Source organism: Tamandua tetradactyla, chromosome 3 (genome assembly GCF_023851605.1).
Source record: "Tamandua tetradactyla isolate mTamTet1 chromosome 3, mTamTet1.pri, whole genome shotgun sequence".
Classification (NCBI taxonomy): domain Eukaryota; kingdom Metazoa; phylum Chordata; class Mammalia; order Pilosa; family Myrmecophagidae; genus Tamandua; species Tamandua tetradactyla.
Genome location: NC_135329.1, coordinates 89406327 through 89428400, shown reverse-complemented (window position 1 = coordinate 89428400; position 22074 = coordinate 89406327). Strand labels below are relative to the sequence as shown.

Sequence of the window (22074 nt, the reverse complement as noted above, 5' to 3'; positions counted from 1 at the left end):
CAATGAATACATTTTAGAGAAACCATAGCAGCTTCGGAAAGCACATGGGTTCTTTAAATTAGCTCTGCGGGCCACTGGGGTTGATGAGATGCCATATCATGTAGAGAGTTGCTGCAGTTCAATTTTCCCTTTAGGTAAGAGGGACAAGAGCAAGTTTTGTAAAGCATTTGTGTAGCGCTTGGAGATTCCTAGATGAAACATGTCTTAGAAGAACAAGGCATTATAAATGGAGTGCACTGGCTTTTATCTCTTAAAAGTACAGACTGATCTTCCCCTTTTGTATCCCTTCAGCTGGGAACAATGGGGTAGAAGAGGTAGTAGGGGAGGGCAGGGGAGCACAAATGCCGGAAGGGAGATGGGGATAAAGAGATGAAAAAGAAAGTGGAAGCTCAAAAGCTTCTTTCCCGAGTACGAAACAAGATGCTTATTGCCAGTGGACAAATTTCCGCATAGATTCGATGCTCTTTTATGGTGCTGTTGCTTTTCAAAAGTTGAAAGTGGTTTGGGGCAGACACAGCTGCTGCATCGAGTCAGTCTGTTTGTTTTAACAGAACACTGCACTCAAAGCCTCTTGAACAGTGAGAGTTCAGATGATCTTCTGCCTTCACCTGGAGCAGAAAATAATCCAGTCTTGCACCTCCACTGCTGCCAAATATGTGACTAATTATGGGAGAGGTTCTGAGAAGAGGCCAAATGTAGTAGAAAATGAGAAAGACAGAGAGGATATTAAGAGACTGAAATGAGGATAAAGATGACATATTGCAAAGAATTTTGGGTATGATGGGATCAGATCGGTCATGAGAGAGAGGAATAAAAAATAGAATGAACTTTTGCATTGGAAAATGGGAATTTCAAATTTGGAGACATCAGTTTTGGCAAGGAAGGGCAAGAAATTTTCTATGGATCAAGTCAATTGATTAAGACCACAAGAAACCCAAAAGAGAGAAAGATTGCCTTTTGATTCCTTACAAAGGGCTAAAGGGTGAACTGCAGACACTCTGATTCAGTTGTTCTCAAAATGTGGTCCTTAGAGCAGTACCTTGAGAATCACTTGGTAAATTATTGTAGCTACAATATAGAATCACACTTTGTGGGGGTGGGACCCAGCAATCTGCTTTAACTAACCTTCCCAGTGATTCTGATATACCCTAACATTCGAGAATTACTGTATTAATTTATATAATCCCCACAGCATCCCTGAAAACTGACTTTTAAGATAATGAAGCAAGCCCAGGGAGATCACAAGCACACAAAAGGCACACATGAGGGCTGATATTTACTCTGAGATATACTTGACTTCAGAGCCTGCTTTTTTTTCTGATTTTTCCAGACCGTTTCTGTGATGGTCAATTTTATGTCTCAATGTGGATAAGTTATGACATCTAGTTGTTTGGTCAAGTGGACTCTGGTCTGGTTTTTGCAGTGAGGGTAATTCATGGATGGATTTGCATCTATGGTCAATTATTGCATCTGGAGCTAGTGGCTTCAACAATCAACGAAGGACTTCTCCTCCCAGTCAGGTGGGGCATCTCCTCATCCAAACTGTCAAAGGTCTTACAAGCCAGAACTAAGGATTTCAGAAGTCAGAAAGAATTACTGCCTCTGCTCTGGCCAACCATCTTTTCCAGGGAATTTAACTTCACCTTTATCAGAGTTTCCAGCCTGTCTTACAGATTCAGGATATGCCAATTCACATACACTTGTGAGGCAATTCCTATTCTATCTGTCTATCCATCCATCCATCCATCCATCCATCCATCCATCCATCTATCTATCTATTTATCTAATGTATATACAGTCGATTCTGTTTCTCTAGAGAGTGCTGACTGATCAAGTTTCCCAAATATAAATATGTAATTTATAAATTATAAATAAATGGTAAAAATATAAAGGAAGACTAGTATTATATACATGATCAGATCACAATAGATGCTCTGTGAGAAGGCAAAGTTGTTAAGCAAGGACTTAAAAAGGACAAGGATGTGAGGGATTCAGATTTCGATCAATGGGTTCAATTAGAATAGATTATCCATCACAAAGCCCTGATGATCAGGTCAGTCTGCCTAGAACAGTGAGACTCCGTGTGGTCCCTGAACCAGCAGCATCAGTGTCACTTAGCAACTTGTTTGAAATGCAAATTCTGGGCCCAATAACTTGAAACTCTTACTGGCCTGAGCAATCTACTTTAGCAAGATGCCCTACCTTCCACCCACCATGAATCAGATGTCCACTAAAGTTAGAAAACTCTGGACTCAGCTAAAATTGGTCTCAGAGGCAGTACATGATTGAGGCCAGCAGTGGGGTAAATTGTAATGAATGGCCCGAGACAGTGGTGCAAATGTGAGGACAAGGCAGTCTACATCAAAAAGAGGTGGGGTGGGAAAATGGGGGGCTGGCAGAAAAGCCAGAGAGGTGCAAAGAAGACAGCTGGAGTGTAACCGAGAGATTAGGATGTAAGAGATGATTTTGATAACTAAATCATATCCCTTTTTGCTTTCTGGGATATTGGTGTAGATGGAGGGGAATACTTGAAATCCCTAAATTATAATTCAGCTGCCCTGATATCTGAAATGATTGTAAAAGCCCTTATCTTCCGCCTTTTTGACTTTAAGAGCTGTTACTTACTCCCTTTTTCTGGTCATTTCCTTGTAGGACAAAGGCTCTAATGCTAATGAAGAATTTGAAGTCAGCTATTAACTAGTTTTAGTACCAGACATTTGTAAATCCTATCAGCTAGACTGCTATTGAAAAGTAGCTTGTTTCCCTTGCTTTCAGCTTATACCTTTAGCATAGAAGTATGGCTCTGACTCAGCTTATGTTCTCTTATTGAAATGATAATAACACTGTCTCCCTTTCTACTTTGAGCTTGGTATTTGAAATGATCTCATCTTCCCTTCCTAAAATCCTTAAAAACCTTGAACACCCTAAACCCGAGGAAACAAAGTTTGGGCCAGTAGGCCATCTGTCCTCCTACTACGTGCCTAGTAATAAACTCCTTCTCTCTTTGAAACCCCTGTGGCTCAGGAATTGGTTATTGAACACCTCAGGCAAAAGACTCCACAGCCTTTGTCCGGTAACAGGAGGACACTCAGAAGCCTTCCTCACCTCCGGCCTTTTCTTTTTGTTAGATCAAAGCAAGTTTGTGTCAAAGAGTAATTTATTCATTGTTGCTGAGGCAGTTAATGGTGGTTCAATTTTGTTCTGAATAACATATTGTATACTTATTATTTCAAGTATTTAACAGAGCTTGAAATTAACACTGTCAACCAGACCGAGACCCAAGGATGCTACTGCCGGTCCCTGGCAGGAAATGTCCTCCTGAAGAAGCGAGAAGCCTAGTGCTGTTTTGGGATGTGACGATGCACCCAAGGGGAGCTGCTAGCTAGAAGCAGAAACTATTAGGTTCCTGAGGCCATTATCATTTGTGTTAATAATTCTTGTCTGCCAAGGTCTGTAATGATTATTTTTTTGGTGTATAAGTTTATTGTATGTGTTAGTGAGGTTTGTTTTAGGAAAGAAACCAGGCCCAATTATGACCGAATTGTTATCGTGGATCCTTTTGCCTGATGTGCTCAATGACCAATTCTTGAGTCACTGGGGTTTCAAAGTGAGAAAGGGTTTATTACCAGGCACGTAGTAGGAGAGCAGATGGCCTATTGGCCCAAATTCTGTCTCCCCTGAACTGTAGTAATTCTCATAGTTGTGTTAGAGAAAAGATGGACAGGGTTTCAGATAATGAGCACAGCGGCCCCAGATGATGTAATTAGAGGTGATCTAATTATTGAGCGTGCACATAATGATTACATGCTCAGCCACAGAATATATGTAAGAAAATGGCAGAATGAGGTATAGGTGACTTGTAGGTTAAAATCTAAGCTACTGTGCATGTCAGGCAGGCCCATTTTGGTTAGATCCAGTCTCATTTATCAAGATAACTTTGGACTTGGGGTGGTTTATCTCTGGGCTGACCCAAGACCTTTCATTAATAAACATTAGGGGCTGTCTTTAGTGATCACAAGAATCTAAAGTTGAAAAATTGGATAATTGGGCACAAATGAAGGTTAGTCATAAGGTTTTTACAATCACAGGGGCAGCAGATAAGGGCTATACAATCATTCTCAGAGATCAAGGCAGCTGGATTACAATGTAAGATTTCAGGAATTTCCCTCTGTCTAGATTACAATGTAAGATTTCAGGAATTTCCCTCTGTCTACTCCAGTATACCAGAAAGCAAAAAGGAATATCTATATAATGATTCAGTAATCAAAATCATCCCTTAAATCCTGATTTCTCAGCCACACAATTGGCTCAACTTACTGATGGACAAAAGAAATTCAGAATTCCACCCTGGCACCTTTTCTCTAGATTCAGATGGGGGCACTTTCCCTAACAAGGCAAAACCACAGGGTTCCTTCTCTCTTGGAGAGAGGGTGTAAAATGAAAAGGCAATGGCTTTGGCATCAGGCAAACGTAGGACTTCTGCCCTGGAGAAGTTTTTTGATCACTTTGGGTCTTTACTTTCTCATATGCAAAATGGGAATCATGAAACCTAGCTAAATAATTTGTTGTGGGAGCTAAACATGAAAGCAGATATATAGTGCTGGGAAAATAATAATAACTATTGTACACTGAGCACCTACTCTGCACCAAATACATCCCTTATCTAGTTCCCTTTTTTTTAAACCTAGAGTTTCTCAAACATTTCCAATGTCATAACTTTAATAGCCCCGATCAGTAAACAATACTACTGCAATCTAAAGACAGAATAAAATGTGGACTGCACATAACATTGTTGGTATAAAAGCATGTGTTTTATATTAATTGCATGTGAATTATAGATGTAACTCTAGAATATATTTTCTGTATATAAAAACTATATTTTGAATTACCTTTTTCAAGCAAATGGGTAATCTGAGAAGATTTGGGGCATTTATCCCCTGATCAATGCTGAGTACTGAGTTTGCATTATCTTGTGGACTACCCACAATGATCTCCCAGTGGGAGGCATCTTCTGTTATCTACTGGTATTCCCTACTATGGTTTACTATTATATATATATGCTTCATAGTAGAGATCCTCTGGGGAAACAGAACCAACAGGTTAGACAATGATAATGATACAGAGACATGCATATGCATATACGTATACATATATAAATATGAATATTATGAGATTTAGTGTAGGATTTGGCTCACATGAATGGGGATTAGTAAGTCTGAATTCCATATTGCAGACTCTAACCTGGAAACTCAGATGAAATTATCACTGAATTCCCCAGGAGAAGCTGGCTGAGGTAGAGATGGAACTTGCACTTTCTGAGCGCTGAAATCTTCAGTTCTTTTAAGGCCTTCAACTGATCGGATGAGCCTTCTCTCGTTGCTGAGCGCAGTCTCCTTTGTTGATGTGGATGTAATGATCCATAGACCCAATCAGCTCGATGAGAGCTGATTTAAATCAATGAAATATCCTCCCAGAGACCATCAGGTCAGTGCTCATGTGAGCAGACAACTGAACACCATGACCTAGCCAAGTCAACCATGAGCTTCACCACCACAGAGGTAAACCGGTCAAGATTACCGAGTTTGAATGGGGCCAGAATATGAACCCAAGCTGCCTGCCTACCGACACCAAACTTTCTTTCATGGCACAGTGGAGCTTTTATTCCTCTTTCATGTCTTCCCTCTCATACATGTGTTTATTCCTAATTTGACTTCCAAATCATTTTCAAAGTGCTTCCCTCTACTCTATCTATTCTCACCACTCCTGGCCTTGTTTTGGGTATTCCTACTTCTGCAGTGAATTATAAGGAAACAACCAGTTATTATGCAATGTAATTACTTCTGTACTTTAAGACTAAGGTGAAACTTACCCCTTAATTAATAAGAAATAGCTTGATTGGTAATTACTAGTACAATCAAGCATCCATATAAACCTTTTACACTTAAAAAGGACTTCAATAAATGTTTGTTAAATTTAATGAAATCTTTCATGGAAAGAAAGTTAAAAAGTTAATCTCCTCAACTTAGAAGCACATTTTATACAGAATATTTATGGTATTGATTAAAATCCAAATATATATATATGTATATATATATATATTTTTAAAATAAGATTGCAAAGTGCTTTACATTCTGTCAGTTTGACTTGGTTTTTTGATTCATTCAACCGTTTATTCACATTTTTCTGATTTTTACAATATTACAGGAATCATGCTGAATCTAGAAAATATAAAGAAGAGTTAGTATACTAAATTGTGAAATTTTCACAACATAACAAACTAGGTTACTGAAATAATTTACTTAGGTTTCATGTTACCTAAAACTAACCAAATCGTTTACCTTTGCAATCATTTCAGAAATGACTTTTTCCAATTCAGACTGACAAACTGTCATGCTAGGTAAGGTAGTTGAGTTTAAAGGTAAGTTGCCAGATTCAGCAAGTAAAAATAAGGGCCGTCCAGTCAACTTTAAATTTCACACAAATAATAAATATCTTTAGTATAAGCATATTCCATGTGATATTTGGGACACTTTTATATAAATAATTATTGGTTCTTTATCTGAAGTTCAAATGGAACTGAGCACCCTGTGTTTTATCTGACAACCCTAGTTTGAGGCTTTTAGAATTATATTCACCTTCTATCATGAATAAAGTTGTGAAAGCATAGAGGAAAGAGCACAGCCTACTGGGATCCCTTTCCATGGTCTACAAACCACAGAGTCATGAGCACCTTAAACGAAACTAATGAGGTTTTGAGACCCTGGTATGAAAGGCATTTTTCTGGAGGAAAATTATGTACCCCATCAGACATATTTTCCACTCAGAGAGCAATAGTTTTCTCATTTAAGTCTGCCTGTCAGGGAATATTTTGAGGGCAGTGATATTTTTAATATCATATTTCACTCAAGGATTTCAAAGTACTTTATAAATAATTACATTATTAATGCCTTTGTGACCCCCACAAAGTAGCTAGGGGACATGGATTATTTATAATCACATTATGGATGGAGAAACTGAGATAAAGAAAGGCTTAGGGGTTTGATCAAGGTCATGGAAGAAATCACAAGTGAAGCCAAGTGCAGAGCTCAAAACCCTTTCACTGTGCAGTTCTGTGCACTTAAGACACTGGGGTTTCAACTGGGAGGAAATTTCCAGAGGGTCTTTTAAGAAGACCAAAATCATAACAGTATACTAGAACTGCTCTGTGTGTCCTTTTCCAGCACCTGCTCATCTCTCCTGCCTCGCCCTCCACATCACTAACCTAGGTGAGTCTCATGTTGGCAGAAGTGTTGCATGGCACCTGCCTTGGAGAAGAAGCACTTAATTGGACATGGCAGAATCTGTATTTTAGTCCTGATTCGACTCTATGAGCTGGGTAACCATAGGAACAGCTGAAAGGATGCAGAAATATGACCCAACGAACAGCTTAAATACCAATCTTGCCAGTTCTCTAGACACGTGACCTTGAGGAAGCCACCTAAAGTCATCCAGATTTGGAATCCCCATTTCTATTAAAAGGACATCAATACCAATCTCAGCATGTTATGTTAACCATTGCAAATGCTCTTCATGAAACACTTAAGAAATTGATAGTGTGTATTCTGAGCAAATAGGCTCATATATAATACTCTATATAATTTCGTCTTTCTTCTGGTCCTTGGTTCCATCAGACATGACACGATGGGGTTAGGAATTCATGTACTCAAGGTCTTCTCCAACTTTAAGATGACATGATTTGATGGATCGGGGGCTTTACAAAAATCACTGAGAGTTGCCTTAAAACAGTGCCCAGGTTTAAAAGCTGCCCCCTAACCAGGCCTCAAGTACATTGAGTCCACCTTTCAGTTACGATACCACTGTTATCCATAATCCATGAGTAGGGAGCAGATTCCTCTCTTTTACACACATTTAAGCACCTTCTGCTATATGAAAATTTATTTCTAGCAATCAATAGACACCTTTCTCTCAAAAAACCCTCATGCATTGGTGTTTACAGTCAAGCTATGGCTGGAAAGCAGGGCATCTCTGCCTAAAACCAATTTTTTTCTGCATGTTGGATAATGTTGAAACAACACTGGACTTGAGAGTTAGACCTGCATTTGATTGTGGGCAGGATAATTAACTTCTCTGGGACTCAGTAACATCATATGCAAGAAGGGTGTGGTAAGATTTATCTTATAAATTGTGATAAGAATTAAATAAGATAGCAAAATGCTTCCTCTTCAGTGACTCAGCAGTTGTTTATTTTGCAAGTGGAGGTTGGACTGCCTCCTCTAGTGTGCCCCCTTCTGGTAGGTAAAACAAAGCAGGTCTTTTCAAGTTACTCTATAATCAAATAAAATAGAGAAGTATATTTTAAAAGATTCACTTATTCATAAGAATGCTGTCTTTTTCACTGAAAAAAATAATTGCAGATTACTACAAAGTATAGCAGTTTGATTAGATTAACACATATATTTGAGTCCCTTTTCTTAATAATTCAGCATTTGAAAGCCATACTTATAAGATAGAGTATCATTTTATTTTCCCTTTTATCATCAATCTTTTAATTATCTTCCATCCACAATATGAAATATCTTTGCTCAATTTACCGTTTAATATGACAAGTGAGAAAAAAAGGAAACCAAGGAAATTGTACAAAACTGGTATCAACTTTATGCACATACATGCACAAATACACACGCACACTCACATGCACACATGCACACACAGGTGAGTATGACCTTAAACACACATGTACACACATTTATGCACACATGCACACAGACACGTGCATATTGGATTCAAAGGAAAACATTGCAGTGGAACTGTACATTGTTTCAAGAAAACTGCTAAATAAGCCTCTGAATAATACCTCACTCTTCGAATAAGAATTTTCAACTGCCGCCTCTATAATCTCACATCACCTTTGGTCTTGCTTTTTCATCACCTTCCACCTCAGTGAGAACTTTGTTCTTCTGGGGAGCACACACCCTGCCTACAGAGCACAGATTCCTAAATGACAGAAGACAACTCTTCTCCATGAAGGGCTACGATCCTAGGACTCTGCTGCTGTCCCCATCCCCTTCCTCCCACCCCTGTGTCTGCTTCATTGGTATGGTATCCAAGACCCTGCTGCACCACAAACCCTCACCTCACACTCCTGCCCACTGTTCTATTTTCTCACCCTATGGCCAATAAGCCTCCAGTAGTTCTTCAAGATGTCTTGCTAGCCACTCTCTATGCCTTCGCTTGTGCTGCCATCTCTGTGCTTGCCCTGACACACTTCAGCATCTCCATAGCTTCTCCATTCAGATTCTGCCCCTGCTTTGAATCCCCCCTGACCACTGTAGGTTGGCCCTTTCTTTCTATAAAGGAGATATTTTAGGTTTCGTGGGTCAGGCAGACTAGGGTGCAACTACTCGGTTCTGTTGTTGCATGAAAGCAGACACAGGTAATACATAAACAAAATGGTGTGACCATGTTCCAATAGAATTTTGCTTATGGACACTGCCATTTGAATTTCATGTAATTTCTGTGCTTTACAAAATGATATTCTTCTTTTGACTTTTTTCAATTATTTAAAAATATATTTTTTTAATCTTTTTTAGTTTGAGAGGCATTCACAACCAAACAGCATTTTAGACATGGGTCTTGGAAAATAATTTACCAACGCTTGTTTTAGAAAGCTCTATTGGTTGTATTAGCCGTGTGATCTTGAGCTAGATTAAGTAGTCTATTCAAGGTCATGAAACTGTAGGTGATGGAGAGCCATTTAAAGGTTTCAAAAGAGCAGGAGAGTAATCTGATTTGCATTTTCAAAAACTATTTTGAATCAGAATGTGGAATTTATACTGAAGGAGTCCAGTTGGACAAAGAGAGGGCAATTAGAAGTTGTGGAATCGATTTCGTTCTCGTAGTTTTTCTTCATTCCTAGACCTGAAATAAGAATACATCACATTTAATTGTATTATATATCAGTTCTAAGCTTAATGTGTTTTTTTCCTCCAAATATCAATTACTAATTAAAGATCAACTCTAAAGGTTGTGAAGATTGCTTTTGATAGGATTGGATTCTGAAACTGTAAACCTCAGATAGGAAAACCTTGTAAAATGTTTTTACAGGAACACAGACCATCTGTTACCTTTGGTGATACAGTATCTCATTCCACAGTGTGGTTTCAAATGAATAATGAGAGATTGGATTTTACAAGTCAGCTTTATCTGTTGCAGCTATGATTAATAATGCCAGGGTCATCTTTGTTTACAAAAAAAGTGAAAACAATTTTATATCTGAGTGAGATGGATCCAAATTTTGCAAGGAAATTTAAGTCAACGTCAGCAAATGCAATTGATTTAGAGCTTTTCCTTATTGTGCTGGGAAAAGAGTGAAGGCATTGTGGCCTATATAACTTGGGTTAGAAATCAATTTCCAAAATATGTCCTTTATGTGTCCTCAGTCAAATCAGTCAAATCACTTAATATCTCAGAGCCTTCTTTTCATCTCTAAAATGGGGATAATGAAACATGCCTTGTAGCATATAAATAAAGATTAGAATTTTGCATGCATGGAGTCTGGAATAATGTAAGGTACAAGTAACCAATAATGTATTTATTAGAATTATTTTTACACTGGTAGTGTTGTGGCTGTGTCAGACTCTACTTCAATTCAGAAAGTTCTCATTCAGTCTGGATCTTGATTAAATCCCATTGGCTTTCTCTTCCTTGAACCAGGACTTTATTTTATTTTTCATTTCTCACCTTTCTTGACTTAGTGCTATGACTCATTTCTAGGTTTCTCCTCCTAACTTCTTTGGGTTTTGTTCCTATATTAATAATATCATTCTCACTTTCTCTCTTTGCCCCACTCACCTCCCAGTCTCTCTCCTGTAAAAGGTCTTTAAATTTTGAATCCCCTTCAAGGCTCAGCCCTAATTGATTGTTTTATTTTAGTCTATGTTCTATGCCTAAGAGATACTATTTGTACTCAGGTTTTCAGATATCTACATGTATATGACTCACAATATATATCTCTAAAACAGAACTCTCCTTTGTGCTCACTGACTCACTAAATCCAGCTGACTACATAATGACTCCATTTAGATGATGAATTTGAAAGTTTCCCCCAAACTTAATATTTTCTCTGTGTTCCCCACAGTGTTGTCACTGTCTTTTCTGTTACGCATTTTCCTTGACACGTCCTTCTCTCATGTCACAAATATTCAATCTACAATTAAAAAATATGTTAATTTACCTCCAAATCTTTCTTCACATCAGGATCTCTCAGCTTCAACACTATTGGCATTTTGGGCTAGATAATTATTTGTTGGTGGGAGCTCTCTTGAGCATTATAGGGTACTTAACCACCTCTTTGTTTTCTACTCACGCTTTACCAGTCCCACCATTCATAGTAGTGACAACTCACCCCAGGCTTTGCTAAATGTCCTGGGGTGGGGATTGGGAACAAATTCACTCCCAGTTGAAAGTGCTGATATCTTACAGTGTATAAGGAACTCTCAAAGCTCAACAATAAAAAAAAATCCAAATAGGAATTGGGCAAAAGACATGAACAGATATTTCATCAAAAAAAAAAAAAATACAGGTAGCATATAGGCACCTGAAAAGATGTTCAGTGTCATCCACCAATAGAAAAAGGCAAATTAAAACAAAATAAGATATTACTAAACACCAATTAATCAGAATGTCTTAAAAAAAACAAAAATGTGGCAGTACAAAATTTAGGAGAGGAGGCAGAGAAACTGTATCGCTCATGCATTGCTGGTGGGTATTTAAAATGTACAGCTGCTCTGAAGAACAGTTTGCCAGCATCATATAAAACTAAATATCCAATTACCATAGCACCCAGGAATTGCATTATTGGGGGATTTATCACAGAGAAATGAAAACTTACGGTTCCATGACATAAACATGAAATATTTTAATAGCCCTAATTAGAAATAACTAAGATATCTTCCATGGTTGAATTATTAAATAAGTGTCCAGATTTCAGAAAGGAATAATAGGAATTCCACAAAATGTTTCCAGGAGTTTGAAGAGGAAGTTATACTTCCCAAGTCAATTTTGCAAGGCTAATATTATCCTGATACTAAAACTAGACAATGACATTGTAAGGAAAGCAAGGAATAGACTAATATCCTCCATGAATTGATGTAAAAATTCTAAGCAAAATAAATTATTTAAAAGAATCTAACAATATATGTACATTACATTGTAACCTGGGATTTATCTCAGGAATGCAAGGTTGGCTTAACATACAAAAATTAATCAGTGTAATTCATAATAATAATTAAAAATGAACAATAGAAAGGCATTTGATGAATTCCACTGTGTATTTCTAAATAAATAAATAAAAACTCAACAAACCAGGAATCAAAAGGAACTTTCTGGACATGACATCTAGGGGTGAAAGTCTACCTGGCAGCACAGGACATGACTTCCAGGGATGAGTCTGACCCTGGCATCAAGAAACCAACAATGCCACCCTGACCAAAAGGAGGAAAAGAAGTGTAACTAATAAAGTATCAGTGGCTGAGAGAGTTCAAAAAGAATCAAGAGGCTACTCTGGAGGTCACTCTTATGTCAGCTTCATTTAGATATTGCTACTTAACTTGCCAAAACACAACCACAACCATTCCTGTAAATCCTAAAGGACCCCCTAGGACCAATATATAAGATTCTACAAAGGCTCCATGCACTAGGGTAACTTTGCAGAAACCTACAACCACCAGATGTATCACTGAACCAATTAAGTCCTGAAACCTAGAGGGCCCAGCCTCTCCAGAACATCAGCTAGTTCCATCTCCTTATCTCATATTATTGACAGCCCTTTCCAACGTGAAGAAGTTAGAATGGACATAGCCCAAATACCCTTAAAGAGTGGGAGAAAAATCAAAGGTGATTGTAGAGTTATACAAAGAAGGTAAAGTTTAACAAACGAGTATGACTGCTGAATCATTATATCAATATTTCTTTTAGTCTCAAGTACCTTAGAGCATTTAGAAGTAAAAACCTAAAAACTGTGGAATTGTAACCCACACCAGTCTTTGAAATTTGTTCTACAACTAATTGTTGTGTTGTGCTTTGAAATTTATGGGGTTTTTTTTGTATATATGTTATTTTTCACAAAAAAAAAAGAAGAAAGTCAATTGTGATGATAAAAAAAATATTTATTCCTTCTAGCCTCCAATGTTTTGGAGCAGCTAGAAGGAAAAATCTGGAGGATGGTATGGTAGCCCATGACAAACTCTGAGATCTGTCCCTTATCAGCTTGTTGAAGTGTGCTTTGAATATTATTGCTTTTTTCTTTCTTCGCTTTGTATATGTTTTATAGTATACAATTAAAACATTTAAAAGCAGAATTTTCTTAACTTGACCCAATCTTCAATGAAAAAAAGCACAGTTACCATCATGCCTAATTAGGAAAGGAGGAGGACTTACATTTCCCGATTTCAGAACTTACTATAAAACTGTAGTAAACAAGACAGTGTGGTATAGATGTAAAGATAAACATATCGATCAAGAGAAATTAACCCTTATGTTTATGGTCAATTGTGTTTGACAAGGAAGCCAAGAAAAATCAATAAGAAAGACTGCATTTTTAGTAAATTGTGCTGGGACAACTGGATTGCCATGTAAAAAAGACTGAAGTTGAATTGCTCACTCACACCAAAATTATTTCAAAATGAATCCTGGACCTAAATTTAAAAGCTGAAACTATAAAACTGTTACAGGAAAACATAGGATTAACTGTTCATGAACTTGAATTAGGCAATGGCTTGTTAATATGACCCTGAAAGACAAGAAACCAAGGAAATAAGAGATAAATTGGATTTCATTAAAATAAAAAACTTCATCAAGAAAGTGAGAAAAATAATCCACAGAATGGGAGAAATATTTGTAAATCATATATCTGATAAGGGACTTGTAAGAAAAATATTTAAAACATAACTTAATAATGAGGGGACAAATAACTTCATTAAAATGGGAAAATAATTTAAATATAACCATCTCTCCAAAGAAGACATACAAATGGCCAAGTGACATTTGAAAAAATACTTGGCATCATTATCATTAGGGGAATGAAAATTAAAACTATAATATAGCACTTCGCACCCACCAGATGACTATTGTCAAAAAGACTGATAATAACAAGTGTTGGTAAGGACATGAAGAAATTGGATTCCTCATATATTGCTGGGGAAAATATAAAATGGTACAGTTATTTTGGACAACAATTTGGCAGTTCCTCATAATGTTAACCATTAAGTTACAGTACGCCCCAGCAATTCCAGTCCAAAAAATAAACCCAAGAAAAATGAAAAATATGTCAACACAATCCTGGTACATGAATGTCATAATAGCACAAAGTGGAGACAGCCCAAATACCCAGCAATTGATAAATGGATAAATTAAATGTTGTATATTAATGCAAATGAATATTAGTTAGTAGTGCCAAAATCTCTATGATTGGGTGCTTTTGATGGATTAACCCCTACCAGCATATAAGACCTTATCTCTTACATATTTTCTTTGAAACCTACTTTATCTGATATTAATATCGCCACCCCAGCTTTCTTTTCACTAGTATCAGCATTGTACTTTTTCCCATCTTTTTACAGTTAACCTATTTATATATTTGTACTCCAATTACTTATGTGTTAGACCACTTAATATTCTCCCACAAGTCTCAGATGGTCTGTTCAAGTTTTTGTTTGTTTCTTTCTTTTCCTTCACGTTTCTCTTTGCACTTCTGTTCTCTGACCCTTTTATCTTCTGTGGCCAGTCTTCTGTGAAGCTTTTCTTCATTTCTGATGTACTGTCCCATTCTAGAATTTCCACCTGCTTCCTTCTTGTAGCTATGTTGCTAAAATTCCCCATCTGTTCGCATATAATACGTCTTGTTCTTTTTCACTAAGCCTTTAAATATTTATTCAATTTATTTTAAAGTCTTCTCCAGGCTGTTACCTCACATTAAGTGAAAGTTTGGGGTCCTTCAGAAGTTTCTTTATATTTTATTTCCTTGCCACCCTGTCTTTGTTGTGCAACTACACATCGTAAAGGACACATGAAAAGGATGTGCTCATGGTTGTAGACTCACTCTACGGCTTAGGGGTCTCCAAAATCTAATCCTTCTCAGACGTTAGCATGAGGCTAAACATGCACATTATTATGGGTTTTTTGCGAGGCTGATTTTTCCGTATCTCTTTTTATGTTTGTATGAACAAAATTAAGTTTAGTTTTTACACAAAAGAGTATGGAGTAGGGAAACAAAATTTACTGAACAAAAGGCTGCAAAACCAGCCCAAACTGATTCGGTGGTCTGGGGGAGAGGGGAGGCTTCTGATGCAAGCTTGGGGATTGGAATCATTTCCTCATAGGGGAAAAAAATGTGAGTTAGACCTCTCAGATAGGCTGTAGCCTCTGGAGTACTCAGCCAATAGGGAAACAGGGGAGGGATCTGCGTGTTAGGTTTAGGGAATAAACATCGCTGGCTTCCTTAGTTTGGCGAGCCGGTCATCACTTTTCTGCTGCACACCCGTTCTTGCAAGATCGTTAATAAATTATTTTCTTCTCCTCAGTAGGGTGAGCTTTCATTTTCTTTCAGGTACAGCTTTCCAGCATGTTTATTCCTTCTTAAAAAAAAAATAATTCATGGCTTCTCTGGTCTCCAAGGAAGGGCATGACCCTTTTAAGAATTTAGTTCATTTTGTTTCTTTGTGTCTTCTGCTTTCTGATTAAATTTTCAATTGGGAATTTTTAGCTAATCTTCTTGGTTGTTATCAATAACAGTGTAGTAATATTTTACAAATTCGCATAAACGTATAGGTACGGAGTGATCCTTTTAAACCAAAGTATTATATTATTATTCTCTTTGTCCTCCATTGGCTTCTCATTTTCTCCAAATGAGAACCAGAATTTTTAGGATGCTGTTCAACAATGACAAGATCTGACTTTTTTTTTTATTTACATGGGCAGGCACCGGGAATCGAACCCTCGTCCTCTGGCATGGCAGGCAAGCAAGATTTGACTTTTAAGTACCTGATCTCCCTGTTCGTACATTTCCTTCTACTTGGTCGTTCTGCTCCGGGCGCACTGGTCCCCTGGCTATTTCTCTGACACATGGAGCAAACTCCCACATTTGTCTTTTTATTATTATTATTATTCATGGATCTTCCTAGATGCCAGGATGAATTGCTCACTCCTCTTCCTCCTTCAAATCTTAAAACAACAACAATAACAACAGAAAGACAGACAGAAAAACAGAAAGCTAGATTGACAGCATACAGGAAGGAAGTAAAGAAGAAAAGAAGAGAGGAAAGAATAAAGCAACCTTCTCGCAGATACTTTTCCTAGCAAAATATCATTTATATGTTACTTCCCCCTTTCCCTAATACTTGCTTCTCCTCTTCCCTGCATTATATCTCTACATACCAGTTATGTCCATCTTACCATCGTAAAGCATGGTGGTGGTGGTGGTGTGTGTGCACACATAATTTGCAAATTTATATCCTTCTCCCAATTGAATGTAAGCTCTGTAAGTGCAAGGATTTTTGCCAGCTGGTTCACTGATGTATTTGCAACATCTAGAACAAGGGTGACACATCTTAGGTGTTTGGTAAGTGATACAATGTTTGAAAACATCTTCCATGCACCAATCCATTGTAAAGTATAACATATTTATTGATTTATGACTATTGCGGAAGGCTGGAGTTTTTAGATAAGGCATCGTGAGAGAAAATCTTTCTCATCCTGGGTCAAGCTTTGACTAGTTAAACCTTTTATAAACATTGCTTTGATTAAATCCAATTCTCCTGGTGCATTCAAAGGAAGAAGATGAATGAAATAAAACCTTAAGTATTGAGTTTACCCCTGCACAAATATGCTATGTATATATCCATTGAATCCTCCCTTACATCAACAAGTAATGTAACAAAGAAAGTGATACTTGTAAGTCCAGACCAAGACATATAATTGACTTATGAGAACAATTGAAAGATACTTTAAGAGAATATAATGCGCAGTGAATAGAAAGGATGGGAAACAACCTTTAGTAACTTTTCACAAACTTTACAGCATTAAACCAACAGGACAACATGAATTACTTGACGTCATTTGGATAAATACCTGCCTCCATGTTTTCCCATCTTTAACTTGATCAGCTTTTCCTCTGTTACCTAGCCACTCAGCCTCTCCAAGAGCAAGATGCTCATTGGATCCATTTTCTGAACCCACAGGGTTCAAACAGCATGCTTTGGCTTCTCATCAGTTCTTATTTATAACCCCAATTTCACAAGTTGCTAGCAGTGGAACATCTTTAAGTGTCTGATTCCTCATCTGAAAGGTGAAATTACTGGTCTCCTCTGGCTAATGTGAGGATTAGAAATAACTGGTGTGAAGCACCTGGCACAAAAGAGGGACTTGGCTGATTGTAACTAGTACTGTAATGAGTGTTTCCTGCAGGAAACATGCATGGGCTTAGTCTCAGAAGAGTTTGTGGAGCCTGAATATGAGGGACTCCTGAATTTGAGTGCATGCTTGAGAGATTTTGCAGGACAGCAGACCCAAGATGCTTAATGAATATGTGTTGAATTTAATAAGCAATGAAAATAAGAAAGAACAATTTTGACATGATTTTAAGGTAATATATAACATAATTTAGCATAACATAGCAAACACATCTATAATTTATTTGCAGAAGTATTTATATATGTAATATTTATATCTGATAAAGTAATCTTCATCCAAAATGTTGTGCTCTTTTATATCATTTGTTGAAAGAAATCATGTGTGTATTAGCTAACTTTGGCTCAGTGCTTTGTTTTTCCAGGCTTTTCAACGTATTCAAATGAAAACGAGCCATCAAAGCAGTGCAGCTCAATCTGATGAGAGAAGAAGAGGGAAAGTGGTCTGAAGAGACATGGGAAGCAGTGAAGAGGCTAAGTGGGCTCTGCTAGGGTGATATACACACTACACATATGCCTGTGTGAGAAGAGGAACACTGAACATGAACTTGAAAATAAAAATGACGCAGCAATGGCTTCATAATCATTTATCATTACAAGATGTCTTGTAACAAGCTTATGAGATTGGTGCTATCATGACTCCCATTTTATAGATGAGGAAAATGAAGAACAGAGAGGTTAAACTATTTGTCCCGTACAACACAGCTAGTAAGCGGTGGAGTCAAATTTCAATCCCAGGCAGCAAGACTCTCCACCATTAAGACTAAAATATGCATTTATGACTTTGTCTATCTGCAAGCTTATATTTTTATCCTTTGGAAGATGATTGGGCAAAGAGATATATTTACTCATAGGGGTCTTAATATTTCACAAACTGTAACTCATGAAGTCCTATTTTCGGGAAGTAGTCAACTTTGACCACAGAAGATGAAAGGATTCAGACCGTCAAATCTCTGACTGACAGTATTCACTAAGCTATTAAGGCTATGAGAAATCTGCAATAAAAATAAATCTTTTAACTATACAGTTAAAGACACAAAGTTATTTATGTATGAGGATAATATTTTCCTTTGCACATCTATCAAGAGCCCTTGAAATGGTATTCCCTCATTGCCACCTTGGATTGTGTGACTTAAGGTCATTCTCAGAATGAGGACCCAGGGGTGATGCCAGTGAATTTTCTCTGCAAGAAGATTCAGCACACTAATTAGCCTTGTGCAGCCTGGCCATGTCTTTATTAACTTTATTAACTTCTAATCTTCCTTCACACAGGTTCTGGCAGAGTCCTCATGTTGATGTCATTTCTGTTTTTATCACCTTTGGCTTAACTAAGGAACTTTAAAATGCAGACTAATGGGCATTGCAGCAAAATATTCCCTATTAAGAATATACTGTTCCAAGGATTTTTCACCAATTGGAGATCATAGGATAAGGCCTCAAATTAAAGATTTAATGTGAGGCATTTTTTGAGACTCCCAGTTGAAAATTGTAAAAAAGGAAAATCCCACCTCCAGGATAAATCAGCTTGTTTTCTAACTGGGAACAAAGGAACTGAGTATTTTGGAGACATGCTTTAAACCAAGGCAAAAGCTATCTTCTTCACTATTTTAACTTCTGCAAATGGCACAGCCAGGTCAGAGCCTAATTACGATCTCATGAATCATATCCTCCAATGTGTTCAAATGAATGGGAACATCAAAACAGCCTGGTTTAGCCTGATTTAAAAGAAGAGTGTTTATACTTCCTAGGCTGCTTAAGCAAATACCATGGGTATTTAACCTGGGTCAGATTAATTTATTAATGGGAATTTATTTGCTCATGGTTTTAAGGCTGAAAAAATGTCTAAATCAAGGCATTATCAGAGTGATGCTTTCTTCCAGAAGACTGACTGCTGTTTATCCTTGGTTCCTTTGACACATAGCAAGGCATGTGGTGGGATCTACTGGTCTCTCCCTCCTCTTCTGGATTCTGCTTCAGCTTCTGGATTCCAGTGGCTTTCTTTCTCATTGTCTGAATTTCATTCTTTTGTAAGGACTCCAGTAATAGGATTAAGACCTATCCTGTTTGAGGTGGGCCATACGTTCACTGACGTAACCTCATCCAAAGGTCCATTGTAAGCAATGGGCTGGCACCCACAGTAATGAATTCACCTTAACAACATGTTTTTTTTTTCCAGGGTACCTACAGTTCCAAACTATCACAGCATGGAAAGCAGGGAAGAAGAAAATGCCTGAGAGATGAAAACATGAAACATAAATCCATGTGAAAAGAGAAAAAAAAATCTTTGGATTCAGAATACTGATTTTGTCTTCAGGAAACATATCTCAGTGCCTCAGGCTATTTCATTGTTAAGCAGGTTCTAATATTTTCTGATCCTACCCTTTAGCTTTGTAGCTTGTACTAGAGAACTCCTCTTTCTATCTACACAAATACACTCAAGTTCTCTTCAAAGGAAAATTACCAAAAAATGTGAACAAATAAAATAAGTATTAAAAATAAAGTCATAAAGAGACCATATTTTGATGAGGCTATAATTAAAGGTAATATATAGAAGTGTATGAAATAAAGACTTGCACAACTCTTATAGATGGACAATTAGTTTAACTCAGAATTTTCTAGAAGCTAATGCCAAAAGAGAAATACCAGAGGTAACAAGACTCATATTGGGAAAAATGCAACTGCTACCCGATGCTTTGGAGCAGAAAGGTGTGTTTGGTGCCGGTGTATAGAATAAGCCTCTATGTGTTCCTTGTGTGAGCCTGCACACATCGTCCCAATAACAGCAGGGATGCAGAGCATGAAAGAGCATCATTTCTGCCTGAACGGCTCTCCCAAGCTCTCTGTGTTTCCAACCATCATAAACATATGGGTCAGCCTTGGTGACATCTCCACAATTAATATACTAGAGAACAGATGTCTAATATGGTTATTTCTAATAATGCTGATCGAAAGATGTTAAGTACATATTTAGTTATTGATATTTTGCAGGGTACCTTGTCACTCGCCGGGGCCCCTGCCTACAAGAATATTAACATGTATTTATTGTTCAAATAAATGCAGACAATGTGGTTTCTGCCATTAAACAGTTACTGACTTGGGGGAAAATAAATTTTTATTTTAAAAACCTTTACTGCATTCAGAAGAATATGCTTTAGTGATTTTCATAGCTCAGTATAAATTTTTTAATTCCCACACTCTGTAGGAAATGTGCTTCCCCCTTTGTAATAGGGAAGCCACAGTAAAAGGATCATTCTACCTTCTGACCTTGCAAACATGGTCTTCACTGATCTGACCTCAGTTTGCTCATTTATATGAAAAGGTGGTATCTGATGTGTATATGTGGTGATACGACATTATCCGCTTTTTTGCCAGGGTTTCTATAAGAGATTCTGTAGCTTGGATGGTTCAAGTAACAGAAAGCCTTTACTATCTCAATATTTGGGCTTCTAGAATTCCCAAATCAAGGTTAGGTGTTGGAAAACCATGCTTTCTCTGAAGTCTGTAGCATTGTGATTGTGGTTTGTCAGAAGGCCATAACTCAGTCTTTGCCTCCATCACATGGCCATCTTGCTCTTTCCATCTCCTCACTCCTAACCCTGTGTTCAAATTTCTTCTGCTTATAAGGATTCCAGTGTTATTGGGTTACAGCCCACTGTGATTCCACTTGGCATCATCTCAACTAATAGGATTCTCAAATACCCTGTTTACAAATGGATTCACATCCACAGGGCCAGGGGTTAGATTTGAACATGTTGTAATTCAATCCACAACAAATATTAATGCTTGAGTTTACTTTAGCCTTTTAAGAAATATTTCCTGAATGGTTACTCTTCCAGGCATCAAGGTAGGCAATTAATCACAAATGGAAAGGACTTGGCTATAATTTAGTGATAATGTGCACAAATGCAGTAAAATAGACTTTAATATTACTTATTATTGTTATTGCTTGGTGACAGTGTTTAGGCTTCAACTAACAAAAGGGAATATTACAGACATTAGGTCTGAATATAAGTAAATGACTGTATTGCTTATTAATATAATGCCTCCTCTGTCTCCCACACTATTCTTTCTCACTTACTAGTGTATGGAAGTATAAGTAGTAAAATCTCTGAAGCTACAGTTTGCTTAAAATTTAAGAATCTGTCTGAAGGAAGCTCCAGATATTTCATTTTGTACTAAGCTATAACTGAATGGTACATGTTTATTCCTAACAAATGCACATGGCATCGTACTAGGAAATCTGATAGATAGAAAAATTATAAAACATAATCTATACCTTAGTTCAATAGATTGAATACAAACTCTTAAAATGTTATTGATTAGAAACTATGAGATCAATAACTTAAATAGAGCATTCTGTGGACAGCAGAAGGACACCCTCTCTGGGCAGACTGTAATTGCAAAATTACTTCCCCTCTGGATGGAAATATTTTATTTAGTTCTACTTTCCTCTGGGTAGATACAACCCTGAGCCAGGGGACATGACTTGGCAGCTGGCAAATGCTGGCTATCAGCCCCACACCCCTCCTTGCCTCTGCACCTTTGGGAAGTCCCATACTGCAGGAGATTATTTGCATCTATGAGTTGGTGCTACTAGAATCAATGCCAGCAT

At 37.4% G+C, this 22074-nt stretch overlaps 1 long non-coding RNA gene across 3 annotated transcripts in view; it reads left to right on the top strand.

The window, feature by feature from the left end:
* The window catches only part of LOC143676219 (uncharacterized), a 92009-nt gene extending 72078 nt beyond the window's left edge, over positions 1-19931 (top strand). For 2 of the 3 annotated variants that reach the window (XR_013171922.1, XR_013171926.1), the window contains one exon: positions 19639-19931. This is a non-coding gene — a long non-coding RNA (uncharacterized LOC143676219). Of the gene's footprint in view, positions 1-7220; positions 7267-19638 lie in introns of those variants that run through there. The other variant, XR_013171925.1, reaches the window with a different exon arrangement.
* Positions 19932-22074: the final 2143 nt, after the last annotated feature.